The sequence below is a fragment of the Carlito syrichta genome, unplaced genomic scaffold (assembly GCF_000164805.1).
Source record: "Carlito syrichta isolate Samal-C Ts95f unplaced genomic scaffold, Tarsius_syrichta-2.0.1 Scaffold301616, whole genome shotgun sequence".
NCBI lineage: Eukaryota > Metazoa > Chordata > Mammalia > Primates > Tarsiidae > Carlito > Carlito syrichta.
The window spans coordinates 120,957-128,571 of NW_007245712.1; the positions used below are offsets into that span (position 1 = coordinate 120,957).

Sequence of the window (7,615 nt, forward strand, 5' to 3'; positions counted from 1 at the left end):
TTCTCCAGTGATCCTTCCGCCTCAGCCTTCCGAGTAGCCGGAATTACAGGCATGCAGTACCACGCCCGGCTGATTTCTTGACTTATTGTAGAGGCGGGTCTCGAACCCGCGGGCTCCGGCCATCCACTCCCTCAGCCTCCCAAAGGCGCGGGATTACAGGCTGAGCCACCGAGCCCGGCTTATAGTTAATTTTTAAGTAAACATTTACAGAGCGGGTTTTTACTGAATTTATAATATACTAATTAGATACTTTTATGATAATTAACTAAATATAGAAAGCAACCTTGGGGGCCTGGGAAATGTCATTAAAAGCCTTTTTTGAGTTTTCTTTAGAAATAAACACTACAGGATAAGAGAAAAGTAACGAAGACACCTGGACAAGAAAGGCGATTACAAAAGCTTTGAAGGTCGTAAAAGCCCCAAAGAGAAGAACTGCTACACGAAGAACCGCGTACCTGAGAACTTTCTTAAAGCACTTCGAGGACTGTAATTTGGGACTCTTTTGAAGAAAGTTGCTGGCAGTGCTATTCTAGACGTGATAATTGTTTTATCCATGTATTACCCATAATTGGTAAATGTAATATCATACAAGTTTATATAATCAATATTCATATGTACGAGGGTTGACAAAAATTATTAGGCTCTGGTTATGTTTAACAAGGTTTTTACTTTGTGTCATTAATTAATCTTAGTGTTATAGTTTAGTGTTTTATAGCTCCTTTGAAGATTGTTTTAAGTTCATAAGTTTAAGTTCACACAATGATAAAGCTGGTGCCTCAAAGATAATAATAATTGCTCCACTGCCTATCTTAAGACAAAGATGTTTTCCAGGAGGTTGCCAAGCATAAGGAAAAACAACCAAATCACCATTATCCTAAACTTAAAAGCTCATTGGCAATTATGCAACCATAATAATTTTTGTTGTGTTAGTTTCATTTCATTATGTTTCATTCACTTTATATGTTTATTCAGAGTAAAGATTAGTGTATGTATCGTCACAGTAAGTGACTTTCATAGTTATTCTTTAAAAGCTAGCCACTGTTGTTTGGTCAAGTTAATGGGCTTCATATTCCTGCTATCACTAGGTACAGTCTATAGTTTGTTTTAGTGAATTTATGGCCTTTTTAATTAGACTAGTGATGTGGAACTGAAATCAAAGTAAATCTTGTATGCATTATGTTTAGTTTAAGTGAAACTCCTTTTACACTTATCTCAAGACTCATTAACTGAAAGTAGAGTGTTTTTGGCTTATTCGTTTCTTCTAAAGACCGCTAGATGGTGGTAACTTTTAAAACATATGTACGTAAAGAAGTTTTCTTTGTCTTGCCCCTTTTACAAATGCTATAAAAGCTTTCTGTTAACTAATAAAGGATGTCATCTGCTCAGGAAACAGGTGTCCGGGAATATTGTGTCCGTCTTTCGCCTATCCGTCTCTCTTTCAGGAGATCTCACGACCTGACGAAAGGGGCTGGACCCCTAAACCCAAGGCCACCTCTCGGGGGCTGCCTTTCGAGGTCTGTGCATTCGCTCCACGTCCCCGGGCCGGAAGCCTGGCACCGAGACTCTATCTCTTCATGAGAGAAGCTTCAAAGTCACATGGCAAAGGGGTATGTAATGTTCCCATCAGGAGGAAGCTTGTCCTAGATTTTGTATTTATTTGCTGTGACTGATTTATGTGGGTACTAACGGTGGTTATGACAATACTAGCCCATCTTTGTCCACCTGAATCCAGGAGTGGTGTCCTTCAGCTGACAAGGATGTCCGTAGCAATTGTATTGTGCTGGAGGATCATCTTGGGCAGCTGGGAGGGTTTAACAGTTGAAAATGATGTGTTATAACCAATATTGCCTTAGGATCTGTCTATCTGGTTCTAGCATCCAAATACCAGTTTATCCTCATTCCAAGAGTCTGATGATTTCAATCACATGTCAACAGATATTTTGGAAGAGTGAAGTTTTGTTGCTGACTGTATGGAGTTGCAGTTATTGCTTTTACCTGTAAATCTGCAGATCTTAGGCCATGATGGGATAGAAATGAATCTGCCTAATTGTTCTACCATGATTTCCCAAGTCATTATAGAGTTTTATTTCAGAGGTAATACTGTTTCCACAGCCCATTCAGGAAGAATGATAGAACTTTACAGAGCAGTCCCTTGAGCTGTCTAACCAGCAGCATGACATTGCCAGGAAGAAATGTAGACTCTTCAACTCTCCCAAGACTGACTGGATCAGAAGCACATGTTCATCTGACCCCCAAGGTTCTTTTTTTTTTTTTTTGAGTTGGAGTCTCACCCCGTCACCCAGGCTGGAGTGCAGTGGCACACTCGCGGCCACACCAGCGTTGACCTGCTGGGCTCTGGTGATCCTTCCGCCTCAGCCTTCCAAGTAGCCAGAAGTATAGGCACACGCTATCATACCCGGTTAATTTTTGATTTATTGTAGAGACAAGGTCTCACCAAGTTGCCTGGGCTGGTCTCGAACCTGTGGGCTCAGGCAGTCCACTCGCCTCAGCCTCCCAAAGTGAGCCACTGAGCCCGGCCATCTTTATTCATTTATTTATTTTTTTGAGTAGGAGTCTCATTCTGTCAACCAGGCTGGAGAGCAGTGACAGGATCATAGCTACACATAGCCTCGACCTCCTGAGCTCAAGCCTCGACCTCCTGAGCTCAAGACCTACTTCAGCCTCCCAAGTAGCTGGGACTAGAGGCACCACCAGCACACCCCACTGATTTTTGCATTTTTTGTAGAGACGAGGTCTTGTTATGTTGTCCATGCTGGTCTCGAACTCATGGGCTCAAGAGATCATCTGATCTCATCCTCCCAGGTATACCTTACAGGTAGAAGCCACCACACCTAGCCCCCATGTGTTCTTATGCACTCAGTTGTAACTATTAATCTGTGACCTATTCACTAGCAACCATGTCTACAGTGTCCAGGGCAGGATTCTTGTGCATCTTCCTACCTCTTCACCAGCAGGATTTGCTGTTTCCCCTGTACCCTCCGGGCTCCAAATCTCTCTCTTTGAATTTTATATCCCTCCTCCATTGGCATTTGAGATAACAGCTACAAGGTTTGGGATTTGGCCACATGGCCACAGTCCATAGGCAAAGACATCCTCTCCAGGACACAAGCTCTGCCCATCCCCATGTGACTTTATTTTCTTATTTTTTCCCTTTTTTTGTTGTTGAAAATGCATAACCTAAAATTGACCATTTTAACCACTTTTAAGTGTACGTTTCAGTGGCATTAAGTATATTCATACTGTTATATAGCCCATCCATCTCCACCTCCCATGTGACTTGCATCTTTCAGTGAGAACATGACAGAAATTCATAAGCCTTCAGATGGCACTGCCATGCAAGGGTACACACTCTTTCCAAGACCATGGACATACCTATAGGAATCTCTAATGGCCAATGAACATGCCGAGAAGACATTTTCCAAGAGGTTCAGTGGGCAGATCTTCTTCCATGATCCAGGAGCTCTCTTCAAAATCCAGTTTGTCAGAAAATCAAAAACAAGCCTGTCTCTCAGGAAATGGGCATTTATCAAACTCTGGAAATCGGAGTCTGAGATCAGAACTCCATTTACATGCACAGTGAGAACTGGAAATGCCTCTTGGGTGGCACACTCCTCTGAAGCCTCGTGGAAAAGGAAATGTCAGCAGAGAAGGTCGTCTAATGAGCGGAAACTGAGCAAGAGACATTCTTAGATTTGAATATTTGATGTCAGAGTCTGACTCTCGGTCTCCACATGATGAATTGAGTCCTTCATCAACGATTCTTAGTTGGACTCACCACAGTGGATACAGTCAAGTCTGTCTCCTCCTGTATTGAACAGACTCTCTCAGGGAAATAGCTGATTTCCAGATCTTTGGAAGAAGCCTTCCAGACACTAACACCGCCCCTAGTTTTCTTTTTCTTTTTTTTTTTTTTTACTAGGCAAAGAACTTTATTAATCTTTGTTTCGAACTTTATTCCCAGGCTTCTTCAGCTTAATTAGCTGCAAAGAATGAGTTGTGTATAAGCAAAAACTGAAAAGAGCTGCAGTGTCCAAGGAGCTTGGGCTTAAAAATATTAGAGATCTAGATTTTATCAGATCCCTAAACAAAACAATTTTAAAAAGCAGTCATAATATAAAATAGCAGCTCCCAGTAACTTCTTCAAGTTTCATCTTCTTCGGAAGTTGACTCACTTCAGTTTGCCTCATTCTTGGAAGCCTCATCAAAATTCTCCACAAGATCTGGAACTTCATTATCCTCATCCTCTCCAGTAGCAAGTGGTGCTTTTCCATCCACAGATTGTTGGGCAGAGCTTCAGCCGGTCTCCTTAAACTAGTCAGACTGTCTGTACCAAGTTGGTTTAAGATGCTGGGTAGCACTTCTGTCAGCTGCTTTGTCTCAGCATGGCCTGTAATGGTGAAAGTGTTCACTGCCAGAGATGCCTGAACTTTAGGGTTGTTAAAGTGAATAACTGTTCCTTGGTTTGTAAACATGTTCACCTCTTCAATACCAGAGATACTGTTTACCCCTAACTTCTTCAAGGAGAACTGAAGTTTTTTGTCATTTGCTGTAGCTGTTCTAGGAACCACCTTCTTCTTTCTGCGAGCAGTTCCTTTCCCACCAATGCGCACTTGTGTCTGCAGCTTGGCAAGTTTTTCCTGGTTCATGATAGTTTCTTTCATCTTGTCGGAGCGGAAAAGGGGCTGTGTGGGGGACTAGGGTTGGAGCTCAGGGGGTCTCGGCTGGACCAGCTGAGATTAGGCACGCACACGCCCCGCCCCTAGTTTTCAAAGGATTTTTTCCCTTCCAACTGTTTTTCCTTTCAGTTCCAGGGACCATTAGCCTCTGCCACAGCTTTCATTATTAATGTGCTTTGCTGTGAACTGGGCTTGCTGAGGAGCTGCATTTTTAGCATCACTTAACCTTTGGTCTTTTGCGTCAAGTCTGCTTTTTAGAGCTCTAGAACTGTCTCTGCCTCACACCATGGTGTTCACAGCCATCTTCAACTTTATGTCCACTTATGATGCTGATTTTTCCATATTTATTAACTTGAAAGTGAGGAAACATTTTTCGAATTGTGAGTTCTGGTTCATGTTTTGTTTGACGTTGTCATTCTGCAGCCGTAACCACCTCCCTCACAAACTTAGCTCAAGTCCCTCACCTGACCTTTGGAATCCTTTCACCTTAGGCCCTGGTTCTAGGCCCTTGGCAGTGCATTAGAACACCTGGGGAATTTTTAAAGGGTGTTCCAACCACACCCAGACCAATTCATTCAGACTTCCTAGGAGTAAGACCCCAGATTCAGAACTTTTCAAAGGTCTCTGGATGATTCCGGTGTGCAGCCAAGGCTGAGGACTGCAGTTACCTAGGGCACTTCCTTGGCCAGCTGCCTTCTGCCTTGCTCTGAAGCAGGGGTCCTTAACTTGAGGCTCTAGGGACGTTGGGGACTCCATGAATCCCTAAAATCATTTCCATTTGTATGCTTTTCAAGGGAGAAAGTTCACAGTTTTCACCCAATATTTAAAGGGGTCTGTATCTCAAAAAAAGGGAAACATGCCATTATATACTCATTCTTTTTTTTTTTAATTCTGTCATTCTAGTTCGAACACCCTGTATTCTTGACCAGCTCTTGGCCCAGGGGCTGTCTACCTTCCTCTGGGAAGCTCCTTCCCTCTTTTCTTGAAGCAGGGTGGATTGTAAGTGGCAGGGTCAGTTAGAGGAGGTTGCTTTTCCCCCCACACCTTCCCTGCAGTTCTTGATTCTTCAGCATTTGTGCTTGGCACCTGTTCATCTTGTGTTTGCTGCAGAATCTTCTGGCATTGCCAAATCCACAGTGCAGGTGTGTTCTTTGCTACTCAGCTGCCTTGAACTTCCCCTTCAGTGTTGCAATGCTGTCTTCATTCAGTCTGCAGGCATGGCTTTTTTTTTCTTTTCATTTTCAATTCCTTATTATTATCTTTAAATATATCCTTCTGGGTTTGGTCATTTTCATTGTTCTGACATTTGTTTTTTATGAAATGGATTTCTCTAAGATGGCAAACCCTAGAACTTTCTTACAAAAGAGAAAATCCTGTGCTTTTTTGTCTCTACTGTCGCCCCAGAAGTAGTAGAAAGAAGGGTCAGTAATATTTATGGAGTGCTTAGATGTGTGTACTAGGAACTGGGCTTCAATTACTTCCTTTAGTTTAATTCCCACAGCAACACTCTGAGGTAGCCAGTATTATTTGCTAATATGGAAACTTTCTTTCTAAAAACTTACTTGTGTAGATAAATGGGTTTCAAGGGTGGGTGAGCTCCATTTTGTCCTATCTCTAAATGCATTCAAATCACATACAGACTTTCCTCACCTGCTCACCTCTTGGGAAGTGAAGCTATCTGCTCTAAGACTATTGTTCCATTTGATGGTACTAAACTGTATTCTTTTTTTCTTTCTTTCTTTCTTTCTTTCTTTTTTTTTTTGAATCAGAGTCTCACTCTGTCACCCAGGCTGGAGTGCAGTGACACACTCACGGCCACTGCAGACTCGACCTGCTGGGCTCAGGCGATCCTTCTGCCTCAGCCTTCCAGGTAGCTGGAACTATAGGCATGTGCCACCACACTCAGCTAATTTTTTTATTTATTGTAGAGATGAGGTCTTGCCAAGTTGCCCAGGTTGGTCTTGAACCCCTGGAGTCAGGCAATCCTCTCGCCTCAGCTTCCCAAACTGCTGGGATTACAGGCATGAGCCACTGTGCCTGGCTATTATTTTTCTTATTCAGCCTTTGGACATAGACTTAGGACCTGCCTGTGCATGCCAGGTGCTCAGTCAGTATTTATGAATGGGCCAGGCATGGTGGCTCATGCCTATAGTGGCCTCTCTTCTGTGCACATACCCCTAGTGTCTCTTTCTATCCTTATAAGGCCTTACACCAGTCCTATTGGATTAGGGCCATAACCTCATGGCCTCATTTAACCTCCATTTCCTTTTAAAGACCTTGTCTCCAAGTTCAGTCACATTCTGAGTTACTAGGGGTTGGGACTGCAACATATGAATTTGGGAGGGACACAATTCAGTCTACAATAGTTTGTCTCTTAGGGATGACGAACCTAAGGCTGAGATGGAATATAAACCTTGCCCAGGGTCACAGAAAAGTCGTGAAAGGACAGGAATTTAAAGCCACATTTGCTCTCAACATTCATGCCCTTAGCCACCATACCACACTGTCACAGATGTGAGAAGGTGAACTACAAGGAGGGCAGAAACAGCCCCCGCTGTCTGCCACTGCCATTCTGAGTGGAAAGGCAGAGGAACTGTTTTCTGGACCCATGTACCTCACAGCCCAACCTAAGTATTTGGCACAAGAAAGATGCTTTCTTTCCGTTTGCTAACTGACTTCAGGAAGCACATCCTAAGCATGAATTACTAATTATCTGTAGACACTTGTCAGGAAAAGAAGGCATTAGAATCCCCACAGGGCAAGCCTGGGGGAGACCTCCCCAACCTCTCAGGTTCTTTTTTTTTTGAGTTGGAGTCTCATTCAGTCGCCCAGCCTGGAGTGCAGTGGCCGCTCCCGGACACCACAGCCTCGACCTGCTGGGCTCCCGCGATCCTTCCGCCTCAGCCTTCCAAGTAGCT

General features: G+C 43.4%; 1 pseudogene across 1 annotated transcript; it reads right to left on the bottom strand.

Annotated features, from left to right (window-relative positions):
- Positions 1–3,920: 3,920 nt before the first annotated feature.
- On the bottom strand, positions 3,921–4,765 carry LOC103257197 (annotated as a pseudogene). Its single transcript, XR_002481799.1, has one exon. The product of XR_002481799.1 is annotated as a transcription factor BTF3 pseudogene (transcript).
- Between the last annotated feature and the right edge of the window lie 2,850 nt (positions 4,766–7,615).